Source organism: Mus pahari, chromosome 22 (assembly GCF_900095145.1).
Source record: "Mus pahari chromosome 22, PAHARI_EIJ_v1.1, whole genome shotgun sequence".
Taxonomy (NCBI): domain Eukaryota; kingdom Metazoa; phylum Chordata; class Mammalia; order Rodentia; family Muridae; genus Mus; species Mus pahari.
Genome location: NC_034611.1, coordinates 29316403 through 29333129, shown reverse-complemented (window position 1 = coordinate 29333129; position 16727 = coordinate 29316403). Strand labels below are relative to the sequence as shown.

General features: G+C 42.9%; 1 non-coding gene and 1 pseudogene across 1 annotated transcript; both read right to left on the bottom strand.

Annotated features, from left to right (window-relative positions):
• Window positions 1–8001: 8001 nt before the first annotated feature.
• LOC115063032 lies at window positions 8002–8144 on the bottom strand. Its single transcript, XR_003842915.1, has one exon. It is a non-coding gene; the product is annotated as a small nucleolar RNA SNORA48 (small nucleolar RNA).
• Window positions 8145–8542: 398 nt separating this feature from the next.
• On the bottom strand, window positions 8543–10571 carry LOC110338901 (annotated as a pseudogene).
• Window positions 10572–16727: the final 6156 nt, after the last annotated feature.

Sequence of the window (16727 nt, the reverse complement as noted above, 5' to 3'; positions counted from 1 at the left end):
AGCTAGAGACACAAGCTCAGGGGGTACTGGTTAGTTCATATTATTGTTCCACCTATAGGGTTGCAGCCCCCTTCAGCTCCTTGGGTACTTTCTCTAGCTCCTTCATTGGGAACCCTGTGTTCCATCCAATAGCTGGCTGTGAGCATCCACTTCATGTTTGCCAGGCACTGGCATAGCCTCACAAGAGGCCGCAATATTTGGGCTTCTTTTAATGACACTAATCTCTTCGAACATCATGATTTCCTTAGTCTCAAGTTCACATTAAATTTCCGGATCAAACTGCAAGTCTCTCTGCTCAACTTTTTTTCTCCCTTTTAGAGCAATAGGGGTTGATTTTAGGTTGTGTCACGTTGACAACAAATACACCTGGCTAAAAGCAGGTAATGATAATCATGTCATATACTGAGTACTGAACTGCATTGAACTTAGTTCTGCCAGATCAGTTAGACAATCACCTTTCACTCAGCCTCAGCACCAAGTCTCAGGACATAAGTAAAGTGCAGACAAGTTCTTTGGCACAATATAAGAGGGGCATCCTTCAGTCCAATCGCACTGGAGTCCTTGTTTCCACCTGAAACTTCATGGTCACAGTCTTTGCTGTTAGCCTTCTTATTGGCATTCTGGTCTGCTAAGCTCCCACTGAATCACCCATTAAGCTCTGCCCAGAGAATTTTAGGCTTTTGCTACCCCAATTCTCCATCCAACGCCCAATTCCCTCCACAAATATGTTCCAAAGGCTTAGTGACCAATGGTCAAGTTTAATCAGAACAATGGTCATACCGACAGTAACAAATTTCTATTAGTGTTTTCAACATTGAAACAATGTCGTCTAGAGACAACTTCAGGAGAGGAAGAAAAATTTTGGCTCATAATTTCAGAGCTTTCATTTTATAGCCCTTGGCTCTGGTTCTGAGCAAATGATGAGGCAGGACTATCAGAGGCAGGGGCATGCCATAGAGGCTGTCTGTATGCAGATGGGGAGCAGAGAAAGGAGAAAAGAGAAGAGGGAAACATTTTCAAATGTACCCCTCTTGTGATGTATTTTCTACAGCTACAATTCCATCTCCTAAAGTTTCCACCATCTCCAAAATGATGCCTCTAGCCAGGAAGCAGGTTTTCAACACACAAGACTGGAAGGGATAATTCCTATGCAAGCTGTGAAAGTTATTATTGTTAATAAGAGTGTACCATACTTATGAAAATAACTAACACAGAGAGTATATTTTAAATCTGCTATCTCATCACAAAATTGATAAGTACATGAGGCAATACATATTATGATTAGATCATCTCAGAATGCACATATATTTTAAGCTTGCGGTGCATTATAAATACGTACTTAAGGAGTTACACTACATAACAACAGATACTCAGGTACCACTGAAATAGGAATACATATCCCTGGTTTATATGTACTAATGGGTAATTGTGTTTTGTTGTTGTTGTTTTTTTTTCTTTTTCTCCTTATTGATGTCATTTCTGATTGTTATCAGTTTCTTCTTGTCATTTCTTTTTTCCAAGACAGGGTTTCTTTGTGGTAGCCCTGGCTGTCCTGGAACTCACTCTGTAGACTAGGCTGGCCTCACACTCAGATATTCACCTGTCTCTGCCTCCCAAGTGCTGGGATCAAAGGTGTGCACCACCACTGTCCGGGATTTTTTTTGTCAACCGAAGAATGGATACAGAAAATGTGGTTCATTTACACAACGGAATGCTATTCAACTATCAAAAATGAGGACATTATGAATTTTGCAGGCAAATGGATGGAACTAGAAAATATCATTCCTGAATGAGGTAACCCAGACCCCAAAGGACATGCATGGTATATAGACACTGATTAGTAGATATTAGTCAAAAAGTACAGAATACCCATGATACATCTCACAGACCATAGGAAGTGGGAAGGCCCAATTGTGGATACCCCAATCCCATTTAGAAGGGGAAACAAAATAATCATGGAAGGCAGAAGTGGGGGATCTGGTTGGGAGGGAAAAAGCAAGGCAGGATTAGGTATTGGGTAGACAGGAGAGAAGCCCAGAGGAGTCAGAAGAATAAATAGAAATATGCAGCTGTTGGGTTGGGGTGGGAGGGGATCTCTAGAAAAATCCCAGAGACCCAGGAGGTGAGAGACTCTCAGGACTCCGTAGGGATGACTTTAGCCAAAATGCCCAACAGTGGGAAGATGGAACCTGAAAAGATCACCTCCAGTAGATAGAAAGGGTGGGAGCTCAGTGGAGGGGTGGGGCACCAACTTACCTTCAAAAACTCGACACAGAATTGTTTCTGTCTAAAAGAAATACAGGGACAAAAATGGAGCAGAGACTGAAGGAAAGGCCATCCATTCCATGCACAGGTACCAAACCCAGATACTACTACTGATGCCATGCCTAGCACTGTTGTCCTCTGAGAAATTCTACCAAGCAGCTGACTGTGACAGGAGCTGATACTTACAGTCAATCATTGGACTGAGGTCAGAGAGCCCTATGGAAGAGTTAGGGGAAGGGCTGAAGGAGGTGAAGGGGATTGCAACCCTACAGGAAGAACAACAGTATGAACCAACTCAAACCCCTGGGAGCTCCCAGATACCAAGCCACCCACCAAGCAGCATACAAGGACTGGTTCAAACTGTCCCCTTCTGGGGGGGAGTTCCTAGAGACTATGCCACCAACCAAAGAGCATACATGGACTGGACCAAGGCCCCCTGCACATATGTGGCAGAGGACTGCCTTGTCTGGACTCAGTGCGAGAAGATGCACCTAATTCTGTAGATACTTGATGCTCTAGAGAAAGGGGATGGAGTGGGGGGGGGGTGCGTGAGATGGGTGGTGGGTGGGTGAATGAGGGGTTGGGGGATGAGGTGGTGAGTACTGTCTGAGAGGCAAAGGGGAGGGGGGTGGAATGAAGAACTCTTAGAGGGGGGACTGGGAAGGGGAGCAACATTTGGAATGTAAATAAAACAATCAAAAAAGAAAAAAGGTATATTTAATAATACATTATATTTCATTCAAAATATATTAAGCATATAGTGAATATATGTTAATGATGTATTTTATATTGCTTCATACCAAGCCTTTGAGATCTGGTATATTTATTTTAATTAGCAGATACTTAGATGCTTAAATTAATTAAATTTAAACACTAAGGTTTTCTTTTTATAGATTCCCCCCTCCCCATTTATAAAATTTATAAAATTTATACCTGAATAAATATTAGTTGTTCCATACATATTTATGTTTTTCAGTAATTGAAATGAGTCCCAGTTTTTAAGTTAAAGTTGGTTGAAATTAAATTAAAAATGCATTTCCACATCTCACTGGCCATGTTTCAGGTGGTTGGTAGCCATGTAGGTGGCCATGGAGACTTTACTGGCCTGAACTACCATGGATGCTTATTGTTCTGGTTAGGGTTCTATTGATGAGATGAAACACCATGACCAAAAAGCAACCTGGGCAGGAAGGGATTTATTGGTCTTACATTTCTGTACCACTGCTCAGCAGCAAGAGAACTCAGGACAGACACTCAAACAGAGCAGGAACCTGGAGGCAGGAGCTGATGCAGAGGCCTGGAGGGTGCTCCTTACTGGCTTACTCCTCATACCTTCCTTAGAGAATTCAGGACCACCAGCCTGAGGATGACACCACCCACAGGGGACTGCCCCTGATCCTCAATCACTAATAAGAAAATACCCTACAGGTTTGCCCACAGCCTGATCTTATGGCGGCATTTTCTTAACTAAGGTTCACGCCTTTCAGATGACTTTAGATTGTGTAAAATTAACATAAAGCTATCAAGCACACTTATGGAACACCTCTGTGCTGGGCCTCAGACTAGAGACAGTTCTGGTCAGCACGGTGACTGCCAGGGGCTGTCTAGGCATTCTCCACTGCAGAATGGGGGTACTGAGAGGAGCGTGTTCCCCTCTTCTTATAAAATGACTTCATAACAAAGAGTATGATTTTTGTGGTTGTTTTTTAGTTTCCAAGATGTGTGAAGTTGTGGACAATCTAACTTCTCTGTAAATGGGCTATTATTTTATGTTTTGTTTTTGTACACGTGCAGGAGTATACACAATGTGAGAAAACATTTTCAATTTAAGTGTGGCTTTGATCATATGGTCTCATAATTCCTGAGGCTCATTTGATTTTTTTGCTACAAAGTATACACTTGCTGGTTATTTTAGCTCTCCCTCCATAGCACTTTTCGCTGGGGATTTCTATTTCATCTTGTCTCTCCAAATAAGCTAGCCTTTTTTTTTTTTTTTTCATTATTTTCTGCTATTGAGTCCAACGTTCCACAGAAAAGTTGATTTGTTAATTAGTTTAATCGCCTCTTCTCATAATGGCGGGGTAAGATTGGTGAGGAAGCTTGTTATCAATCCGTGCTACTGGTAAGCTGTAATTACGGATAATGACACTTTTGTCTTGCGGCATTCTGAAGATTGTCTTGAACTCCTCACTGAATTAGCAAATGGACTGTCGGTTGAATTCTCCCCTGGTTTCTTCTCCAACTTGTCCTCTCCTCTCCCCCCAATGAAACAAAATTGCAGCTTGTTAGGTGGAAGCTCATTTGAAGTCTCAATTTTCTTGAGTATTCAGCTCATCCACAAAGTACCAGGTGCTCAGCCGTGGCCACAGCACTCTCCTTTGGCTTCAGATTCTACTCAACTGGCATCCTACAAGTCTTTGATTTTTCTTTTGCTTGGAGAGGCATCGGTTGTCTTGACAGCAGCGCGAAGGCTTTGCCCTTATACTTTGATACATATTGTGGTACAATCTAATAATTAAAGTCATTTGTCAAGAAACAGGGCATTCACACTTTCCTCTGAAGAGATCGTACCAAAAGGCAGATTTCACATGGACAGAAGCCAGGACAGCGACCATCACTTTAAAAATATGCTTGGAATGCTGGCCCAGAGTAGTTAAGAATCTAAGTTTTTTTTTAAATTTATTTTTATTTTTTTATTTTTGGCTTTCAAGTAGAAAAAAAATTTTCACTTCAGGAAAGTGTGTGTGTGTGTGTGTGTGTGTGGTGTGCTGCAATGTCTGGAGATGATTTTGGTTGTATAACTGGGAAGGGAAAGTGCTACTGACCTTCAGTGAACTAGAGGTCAGGATTCTGCTAAACAGTCTGCAGCCGGAAGGGAAGCCCTTCATAATTTGGAATTCTCTCGACTGACAATACGGCGACTATCTGATCCCTTCTCCCAATAGTCAATATTATACAATAGTCCAGGGAGTGAATTGCTTTGTAGGAGTCTTGGAACTATCTGCAAACAAGATGGATTTTCCTATGGCTTGCCATGGGACATCTTATGAACAAACAATAAATAATAATAATAATAATAATAATAATAATAATCCCTTATAATTACCTTGGAAACGTTCTTTGATTTTTTTTTTTAATTTAGGAAGGATGCTAAACTGACCTGCTTCAGTTATGAACAATTTTTTTTTACCGGAGAAATGACAAAATGATGAGTGCCATAACCTTATGCATTTTGGCTAAAGTCAGCTTGAGTGTTTCACCTTGTAAGGCTGGGGTATCTTCTGGATGTGATACTGTTATCAAACCTTGACATCCATTCCAGTCTTCTTGACAGCAACTTGGAGGGAGTCACGCAGACATTTTTTCTTGCCAAAGTAAAGTGCTTGTTGAAACACACTCCATTTTTAGGGATCTGCTGGGTTAAAGTGATTTTCACCTTGGAACTGATGCAGGCCATCATGTCTGAGTATCAGTGACATAAACACCAGTCTATCTGGGGCTCTTACAGCCTGCCATGGAGGAGGGATGACATCTTAACTTCTTTAAACATCTCCAGAGTCCATAATAGAACAGTGTTGTCTTTACAAGTCGGATACTTTGAATCGGTACTCTTCATGAGAGAGAGGAAATTTTTCATTCTCCTGCAGGAAAATTCCTGGCTAAGGCTTTAGGGCTTAGCCTAAAACACATGAATGTTTTGTTGTCTTGATTTGAAATTATCTTTGATGATGTCTGAAGGTTTTTGTTTTTGTTTTTGTTTTTAAATAATTGGAATTCCTAGTTCAATGCTTTTGGAGTTGGTGCTTAAGGAGTTAGTTTTGTAGCTTCACATTCCAAAGCTCCCTCTTCTTCTTGAATATTTCCCTGCTTGGTTCCCTCCATTGCCTTCTTCATAGCTGCCTCTAGAACACCAGAGAGTGTCTGCTCTGTGCCCAGGCCTCAGTATTGCCTTCCAGTCTTTCACTCTAGAATGTTCTGTGCAAACTTAACTCAGACTCAGCCTTTCAGGAAATCCTTTCTTATTGTTCCACACTGAACCAGCTGTTTTTTTTCAAAGCTTTTTCTTGACTCCTTGTGAGTTTCACATAATGCATTCTAGCTCCACTCATCTCCTTGTCCCCTCATACCCACCCTTTGCTCTTGCTACCTCCCTCTGCCAAATGAACACACACACACACACACACACACACACACACACACACACACACACCAACAAAGCATAGAAAACCATCTTATTGTGGAAGCTGTAATATTTCACAGTGTGTCCCACAGTCTATCCCTCTGTCCACACATCTTAACTTGCAAATGTTCATGGCAATGAGGCATTGGTCTGGTTTGAGATCTCTGGCTTCTGTGACACCATCAATATTAGATCCTCACTGGGATTCCTCCTGGTTACCGTGTTGTTGCCCTGTGTCACGGGGACCCCCAGATTTGAAGCTGCAAGACTGGCCCCTTCATGCATCCCAACCATTCACAGATGATATAGATTTTTGGGGTGGGTTAAGCCCGAGCCTTGGATTTGGTCTGGGTGGTTATCTGAGCTGGTCAGTGTGCCAGATCTCCCTTATCTGCACCACCAGGGTGAGCTCTCCAGCACTGCTTCTGCTGGGCCACCCAACATCAGCAGGAGGCAGGGAACTCTCCTGCTCTCAGGCCATCAGGACCCCCTTAGCACCCATCATGCCATCAGGACCCCCTTACCTGCACCCATGCTCCAGAGCCAGCTGTGCTGCCCAGTCAAGGTATGGGGCCCACCCTCACACGTGCTTCAGCCTATGAGGGGCTGGGCCAGCCCTCTCATGCTCACACCCCGGGACTGGCTCACCTGTGCCATCAGGGGCCAGTTCCACTGCATTGCCCTGAGTGCTACAGCCAGTAAGGGGGCAGGGCCAGCTCACTCACTCTCATGACTCCCTAGGTCAGTTCTTCTGACAGCCACCCTTGGCAAGGGGGTGGAGGGCACCGCTCCCCCAAACCGCAGGCCATTTCTTGGCAGAGGAGTGGCAGTTTATGACACTCTGGGCAGCTTTCTGGACTGCTGTAGTCAGCTTTCCCACTCTCACACCCTCAGGGCCGGCTTACCCACACCCCACTACCAGGGACAGCTCCACTGGGCTGCTTGTGTGAAGTGCAGGGCCTGAGCGCTGTGGCCGGTGAGAGGTGGTCAGTTCCCCAGAGTGCCACAGCCAGTGAGAGGCAGGGCCAGTTCTGCAGGGACCCTGGACATCGGTGTGGTCTCCATGGCTACCATAGCTAGGGATATTCCCATGTTCCCTAATGGTGATAGGTGTCACGGACATCAATACTGACACCCGCTGCTGTATAGACCCAGACCCAGATATGGTCCTCAGTGGCAGCTGGGCTGGGACCTCACAGTGGCCTCAGGTGGCAGGGCTGGCCACTCACAACAGGCTACCCCTCTCTACTCTTGACTCTCTTCATAATGCTCCAACTGCTGCACTTCTCGTTCTTTCCCATTTGTCCACCAAATTTTTCATATTATGTTCGTTCCGGCTGCAGACTGGAAACACAGCTGTCAGAGCCCTGGGTGATATCCTTCATCCATGCTGTGTGGCGTGGCAGCAGGTGTGGGCCTACAGCCTGGCCTGTTCTGCGAGGTGGAGGGCAGGTCTGTGTGTGCCTTTTCCCACCAGCACCACATGGCATGGTAGAACACAGGTCTCTGTGTCTCTTCCTCTTCCTGTGCTACGCTGGCTCGATTTGATTTGATTTCTATGAGTCCTAGGCATAAAATAGCTTTGGCCACCAAGCCAGGCATCAAGCTAGGGTGAACAAAGGACGGCCATCTGCTCTGCCCCTGACTGATGTAGAACACAACCACCAACAAAGTGTTTCTTTGCCCATTGTCAGGGGGAGGGAGGCAACTGTTTATTTTTCTCACCTTCATTCCCTCTCCCGTTTTTCACTTGAGTTATGGAATATAAGAACATAGCAATGTCTTTATAAGACCAGGTATTCCAGCAGTAAATAAATGTGTTTCTATTACAATTTTTGTTTGTATAAAACTTCATCTCCTTTATTTTTTATTCTTTTGATTTTAGAACAAAACAAAACAAACAAGAACCCCACAATACATAATACCTAACTCTGCTATTCTGTAGGAGGGGATTTTTCCTGCCTTAAGGCACAAGGACAGGATAAATAAGATACTCTAGACACGAGCAGAGAGCCAGGTGGGTCAGGGACAGTCAAGGCTCCTGGGGAAGCCACAGGGAACACAGAGGGCAAGGACTTCCCGGGGGGTGGGGTGTCTCTAATCTACTTCTTCTATGGAAGAGGCATTCTCATCACCCTCAAGTGATGAGGGGGATCTCATCAGGAACAGTAGTAGCTCTGAGCTCCTCTGCTGTCACTTCCTCTTCAACAGTGCCTAAGCCTCATTTGATCATGTGGTCGATGCAGTCAGAGTGGCTTTGGGGATTCTCAAGTGAGACTCCAGAGGAGAGCAGCACTGCCAGGCCAAACAACAGCTTTGCCTTAACCTTCTTCCACAATGGAGTAGTCAGGATTGATCTCTAGGTGCTCTTTGGCCATCATAAGCCCATTGTAGAGCTGTTTCACGGTGCCTGGGCCTTCAGATCTGTGTCATGTTGGATGTCCAGCCATAGGTGCTTGTCACAATGCAGCAAGGTGAAGACACAACCCTATTGCAGATTGTCACCTTTTCACCCTTCTTGTCCAAGATCTCCTTCATGAGCTTGCAGAGATTCTCAAACTTTGCCTTGCTCTCTCTTGCCATTTTCTTCTTCTCTGCCTTATCCTCTGGTAGCCCTAGGCTCTTCTTAGTCTGTGAGACTAGGCTTCCTCCATCAAATTCCTCGATCTGCTATACACAGTACTCATCAATAGGCTCATCATATTCACCACCATCAAAGCCCTGCTTCCTCACACGCTCCACAAAGGCAGATTTGTCCACTTGCACTTTGTTCTCACCAGTGATACAGCAGATGGACTTCTGTGTTTCCTTCATTCTAGACACATACTATGACAGGGAAGTTATCTCATCTCCAGACTGTGAGGAGCTCAGAGAAGCACTGATGGTTAGTGAAATCTTTGAGGATTCCAAGCTTTAAATTCTTGGAGAATGCCTCATCAAATTTCTTGTAGTTCTTTTTGGTTTCAACCAACTCAGAGAAGAGTTCTAGAAACCACAATGTTTTTGTGGATGAGTTTCAGGATCTTGGTGTGGTAGAGCATATCTCGGGAGATGTTCAGGGCAGATCCTCGGAGTCAGCCACATCACAGATAAAGATGAGATGCGCAGCTATTAGCTCATTGTAGTTGTCTATGATGAACACAAAATGAACATATAGTTTGATGTTGCTCTTGTTCTTAAAAAGATCAGAGGGAGCTGGCCGAGGAATGAGTTCCAAGTGATCTTCTACAGAGAAGAGCTTGACTGCTGATTGACTGTCCCTATCACTGATGATCTTACAGATGGGGATTTTTGTAGAATTCACTACATTGCTCTTGAGTGATGCCATCAGGGTTTCTGGTCGAAATAGGCTCAGCTTTATTCAACTCTTCCTGATTGATGTGTGTGTCCTTAAACTTTGTTTTCTTTTTCTTATCTTTGCTGTCATCCTCCTTGTCTGATCCCCCATCTCAATCTTAGGCTTCTCATTATCCTTACCTTCTTCCTCTTTCTCACCGTTCTCTTCCTCTTGTCTCATTATCACTGATCTCCTCTCGTTCCTTCTCCAAGTAGAGGGTGATGGGATAGTCTATGAACTGTGGATGTTTCTTCACCACTTCCTTGGCTGTCCTCTCCTCTAAGTAGTTTGCCTGGTCTTCTTTGATGTGAAGGATCACTTTGGTACCTCAGCCCATGTGTTCACCTTGGTCTGCAGAAACTGTGAAGGATGCACCAGCAGGAGACCCCCAGGCATGTTGCTTACCATCCTTGTGCTTTGTGATCACAACCACTCTCTCTGTCACTAGATACGCCGAGTAGAATCCAACACCGAACTGCTAGTCTTGGAGATGCCTGTACCGGCCTGGGAAAGCCTCCATGAACGCCTTCATGCCAGATTTAGCAATGGTTTCCAATTTACATATGAGGCCATCCCTGGTCCTGGCAATATCTGTGCTCATTAAAGTCAGTGTGTGCTCCTACTCTTATCTTGTCAAAGGCATCAGAAGCATTAGAGATCAACTCCAGAAGGAAAATTTCCCTTATTTGAATAGAAAGTATTGATGATGAAGGACATGAGCTGAGAGATTTCTGCCTGGAAGGCAAAGGTCTCTACCTCTCTCTCTCCATGGTGCACTCCCTTAGGCATCTTTACAGGAACACCAACTAGTGTTACAGAGCAGAGTAGGCCTGGACCACATCCGACTCACATGCCAAGCCTACATTGCAAAGGGGTGGTTCAAGAGAGCCCTCTATTGTAATTTTAATGGTTTTTGCATTTAATTCTCAAAAAAAAAAAAAAAACCAAAATTCTTCACCTTTTTGGAGTTAGTGATGATTAGATTATTTAATAGTGTACTCTGTAACATCTTGCATGTATAACTATACTTTAAGTGTTCTAGACCATACATTTGCTTTAGTCTTTTTGTATTACCCTTGAGCAGGCACTATAGGTGATTAGTAAACAGAAGGACAGTGGATAGAGGTGATCTGACCAGCACCATATATGTCAGCGATTCCACAGGGCAGGGTTTTCTGCCAGGATAATATGTGTCAGATGCTTTTGGATCGATCTATTCCCTTGTATAAGTAATGTTGGGGAATTTCATGCCCCAGTTCTATTTTGCACTCTCTATCTCCCTCCATACCTCTCTTCATCTTTCCTTTCCTCCTCTCTCCCTCCCTCTCCACTCCCTCTCTAAATCCCCAAAAATGTTAGTGAGGTATGCTTATATGCATGCGTCTATGGATGCCTTTGTGTGGAAGCCAGAGGTTGATATTGATGGCTTTCTTCATAGTATTCCACATTACTGATTAGTTTGAAATGGTTTTGCCAGCATATATTAATTGTACATAATAACTTTCACTATGCTATGTTGATACATGTACATATTATATTTTGGTCACATTCTCTTTACTCTCTCACTCTTCTCTTACTCCTGTTGTTTTCTCCCCAACTAGCCTCATAGCTACCTTTTAGGCTTTCTCATCCTTCTGCAACTAAATGAATTTCACTAGAGTTGCTGACTTGAGTGTGGGTGAGACTTACAGGAACCTGGGCAACTTGCCAGTGTGGCACTGAAGAAAATCTCTCTCCTCCCATTATCCACTGTTAATTGTACAAACCCTCAGGGAGATGTGCTGTTGTTGCAAGAGCCCTTCCCACTTCCTTGGCAAGATCATCACAGGGTGATAAGGTCTCTCATTGAACAAAGAGTTCACTGATTTGGAAAGACTAAATGGTGAGCGAACTCTGGGGATCCTCTCTTTCCAGGGATCTTCCAGCAAAGCCTTGACCTCCTCAGGGCTGTTTACAGGAATGCATCCCATGCTTGGCTTTCTACATGAGCAGTAGGTACTTTACCTACTGAGAGATTGCCACAGCCCTTCATTGTCTTCCAAGAGCCAAATGGGACAGAAGAGATAGAGTTAACAAGGTTTAAAAAGAAATGAAGAATAGGTGAGAATCTTTCAAAAGAATTGCTGAGGCGTAACAACAACCCCTCCCCCATTTCTTTGTAAGAAATAGGTAGCAATTTCAAAATGTTAGTAGATATTCCATTGTCTTTCTTCGTTTAATGTGGCCATGGTTAGAGCCACTGTCACCATTCATGGTTATGCTGACTCTTCACCACCTGAGCCCACTCCTGCAGAGAGCAGGATGCTGGGCAAACTTGTGCACGTTAGAATAATGCTACCTTGCCTGGATTTGGACACAGCAGCTATTTTGCTGAACATTGTTCTTCCAGAGTCAGCCTTTGCTTGTCTCTCCATAAACTTGGTGTCCTAGGCACATTTAAGCCCCAGTGCTGCTTCTTAGGTAAAGTTCTTTCTTACTAGGAGTTTGGTCAGGTTTTCTAATGAGTTGTATGGTTTCTTTTGTAGGTTTGCAATTCAGTCTTTAACTATAGCTTGATAACAAGAACCTTATCCATTTCCATGTCCTCTAGAAATCACTGGTCCTTTAAATCTGAGTGCCTCCCTTGGATTACTGGAGTCCTTTGTGAAAGAAGAGTCAATGAAGCTATCAGATATTTCCAGTTCTTTGGCACATGTGGATTCTAAATCTCTTCTACTTCTCAGACTTAGCCATGGAATTGACATAGCCAAGTGCATACAATTTGGGGTAAACTCATGATATTTTTATGGCTCAAAGCATACAATACATAATGCCTTGCCTGAACGGTGCTTTACAAACTTAATTTGGGCATAAGAAGCTTATGTATGGGGCTGGTGGGATGGTTCAGTGGGTAAAAGCACCCGACTGCTCTTCCAAAGGTGCAGAGTTCAAATCCCAGCAACCACACGGTGGCTCACAATCATCCTTAATAAGATCTGACTCCCTCTTCTGGAGTGTCTGAAGACAGCTACAGTGTACTTACATATAATAAATAAATCTTTTAAAAAAAAAAGAAGCCTATGTAATTTACTAGAGGAAGAGAAATGGAATTAGCTCAAACTGACCATGAGATGTTTAAAAGATGGAGTAAATTTTATGTTTGTGTTTCTTCCAAATCCATTTGCTGAAATCCTGGCTTTCAGTGTATTAGAAGGGAGTTGGGGAACTAATTTAGGTAAAAGAGGGGTAAGGTTTTTTTTCTTTCTTTCTTTCTTAAGACAGCGTTTCACTATGTAGTCTTCAGGCACACACTGTAGATGGGGATGGCCTCAGACTCACAGAGATTCACCTGTTTTTATTATATACTTCTCTCCAAATATTTACTTTTAGAGTTAATTTTGAATTTTGTGTCATTAACTGCCTACAAAGCCACAGTATTTTGGTTGTTGGGCTAAAAGAAAGTATTGCATTGTATATCATTAAATTGCAAAACCTTTTTCCAATTAAATGATATGAATGGAACTAGCTTGAAAAAGATTTTAGAATTGATGACTTTCACCAGAATTGTACAGGGGGAAAGATCAGATGTTACATTTACAGTGTGTGCATGCACATACGTGGGCTGGAAGAGACAGGGAAAGGTGCAAGGTTTTCCATATGATTAAGCATATGCTAAGAACAGACTGAAAAACATTTGCTTCTTAGTTTACAACAGTGGACCCCCAAAAGAAGAGGAGCACTTTTGGAAATGTTGGCCTTTGTCAACAATGATTAGCAAGGTAATGATTCTCAGTTGTTCCATAGCAAAAAAAAAAAAAAAAAAAAAAAAAAAAAAAAAAAAAATAGAAAAAGCCACACTCACTCAGACGCCCAAGTTATTTTTACTCCTGGAATCTTTGTCACAAAAAACCTCTTCGAATTCTTTTGCAAACTTTCCTGAAAGTGGAATGGGTTAACCTTACTCCTTAGATGTCTGCCAAGAACTGGTTTATNAAAAAAAAAAAAAAAAAAAAAAAAAAAAAAAAAAAAAAAAAAAAAAAAAAGCGACTCAAATTCATATTGTTAAAAATACTCAAAATTCTGTCACAAAAAACCTCTTCGAATTCTTTTGCAAACTTTCCTGAAAGTGGAATGGGTTAACCTTACTCCTTAGATGTCTGCCAAGAACTGGTTTATGACAATAACCACATAGGAATACTTTCTTATTTTAATCAGATTATTTTCCTTCTGTCGTTCTGCCTCCATACCTCCTCCATCACTTCCCACTCGCTCCCTGTCTTCCTACATCCTTCATGGTGGCCTCTCTCTCTTCATGCTCCTGCCTCAACCCCAACCTCAACAGATTACACCTGTGCACTGCCACCTCTGACATTGAGAATATGCTTCAGAGGTTAGATCGAAGGTTTAAAATGCACATTGTTCATATGCCATTTAAAGTAATGCCATATTTCTTAAAGAAAAATGAAAAATAAATAAATACAAAATAACCAAAATGTTTTTTATAGATAGAGTATTTTATAAATATAGTGGAAAAAATAGAGTATAGGGTCCTGTGCATTCATCTCCTTGCTCCAACAGCAGTGGAGTCACAACTCATCATACTTCCTGCATGGAAGTCGTTTTGAGAAAATGCTCTTCTCTGCTTACCATCATTCATTCGTTCTAATATTATAACTCTGGTGTGGATGTGTGATGCGTGTGTGTATGTGTGTGTGTGTGTGTGTGTGTGTGTGTGTGGTACATGCACATGAGTGTACATGTGTGTCCACCCTTGAATGTCTGTGTGCAGGTTAGAGATTTCCTCCCTCTCATTGAACCCATGCCAGCTGGTTGGCAAGTCAAAAGCCAGGTGGGACCCACCTGCCTCTGACACCCTGGACTTCCAGGCACATACGTCTAATGCACAGCCTGTACATTGTGGTCGGAATTTAAACTCAGATGGTAGATAGGGCTTTTATAGCAAGCCCTGGCCCACTGAGCGTTCTCGTTCTCACCCATGGTGACAATTCAGTGATTATAAACAATTTCTTGCTGAGTCGGAGTATTTCAACAAACATCCTCTCCCCCATGTTTGCCTTCCTGTGAGTAACAGCGACTGCTTGCTCTGTAGATGAGAGTGAGCTGATCGACTCAGGTGGAAACCATCCCCATGGCTCCTTCCTTCAGTTGCTGCTGCCTTAGCTGTATCCAGTGAGTTGCTGCTATTTTCTAAAGGGTAAGAGAGATTTGTGTCTTTAGGTGGTGTTGGCAAAGACACAGCTTGAAAAAGTCGTGACTGTCATTTATCCAGCTGCCTGTTTTTGTAGAGGGTAAAGACTGGTAGCCATGGAGCATGTCTGACCCCTAGAAGTATTTTACATCAATCCCCCCACTCCACCATTTTTTTGATGAGAATAACGAGCAGCAGAGGGCTTGGCTTTTAAGAAGACACCTCTTCCCTGAGCTCCACCTCTTTGTGTTTTTACTGTCTCAGTTGTGTGCCTACAACGTGAAGAATAGCCCAGGAGACCCTTTGGCTAAGCTGCTATTCCATCTGTCTTTGGCAAACCAGAAAAATCTGCATTAGGTCTTGCCTTATGGCAAATTCAGATCTCCAGTTGTTGTGTTCCCACGCTTATTTAAGCTTCTGTGCATATATCTATGGGTACAAAAACGCCTGAGGCCTTCTTTCTGAGTGTGAGATACTTTTATATATTGAGCACCTCTGACCCTGCCTCTAGCAGATACAAACAAACAAACAAAAGGCCCCTTGAGCTGCCTTCAGCAGTAGATACTGGTTCATGGCCAGGAGACAAGAAGGGATATCAGAATGGCAAGTGTGTGCTCTCTTCCCTCCAGAGATGGGGGATATTTTGTAATTCTGGGGGACGGGGATTGGTACACTGACTTCTTGTGTGATCTTTTAAGATTAATTGTTGAAAAGGAATTTGGTTGGGCAAAGTGACCAGTTTAAAATTGTGACATGGTTGGAAAAGAGTTGAGTAGCTCTGATAAATTTGGTGGAACTACTTAAAAGAAAAATGTTGCTTGGCTCTTAGGAACATACTTATAGAATGTGAAAGTATACATTAATGTCTTAGCATCATGTCTTGTTACACTGCATCTAGCTTCGGCTTGCCTTGATGTAGTTTTGTAACCTTTTTTGCTTCATGGGTCCATATCCAGGATTTACCTGAATACTTCATGGGAAATGAGAGATTTAGGTAAAATGAAATGTTTTATGGTTCTCAGTAATTCATGGCTTATGATTCTTTCATCTACTAATCCTCCATATAGGATGATCAGAATGCAGTGGCCATGAGGATAGATAGCCCAACACTGACTCCTGTAATCTGTGGAGTCCTTTCAAGCCCCCAAACTTGGGACTTTTGGTTAAGCAAAGCAAGATTCTTGGCTGGGTCTGGTGACAGAGGTCTGTAATCTCACCTATTCTGGATGTTGAGACAAGGTTGTAAGGTAAAGGCCAGCTTGGGTAATTCTGGTACTTTGACTAAGAATGGCCCCCATAGACTCATATATTTGAATGCTTAATCATTAGGGAGTGCCACTACCTGAGAAGCATAGCCTTATTGGAGTAGGTGTGCCCTTGTTGGAGGAAGTGTATCACTGGGAGTGGGCTTTGCAGTTTTGAAAGCCCAAGCCAGGCCCAGTGTCATTTTTCTTTTTCTGATGTCTACAGATTAAGATGTAGAACTTTGGATCCTTCTGTAGCACCATGCCTGCCTTCCTGCTACCATGCGCCATACCATGATGATAATAGTACAGTCACTAGATATGCACTCACTGATAAGCAGATATTAGCCCAGAAACTTAGTATACCCAAGATACATTTTGCAAAACACAAGAAAACCAAGAAGGAAGACCATCGTGTGGGTACTTCATTCCTCCTTAGAATAAGGAACAAAATACCCATGAAAGGATATAAGTACAGAGACAAAATTTAGAGCTAAGATGAAAGGATGGACT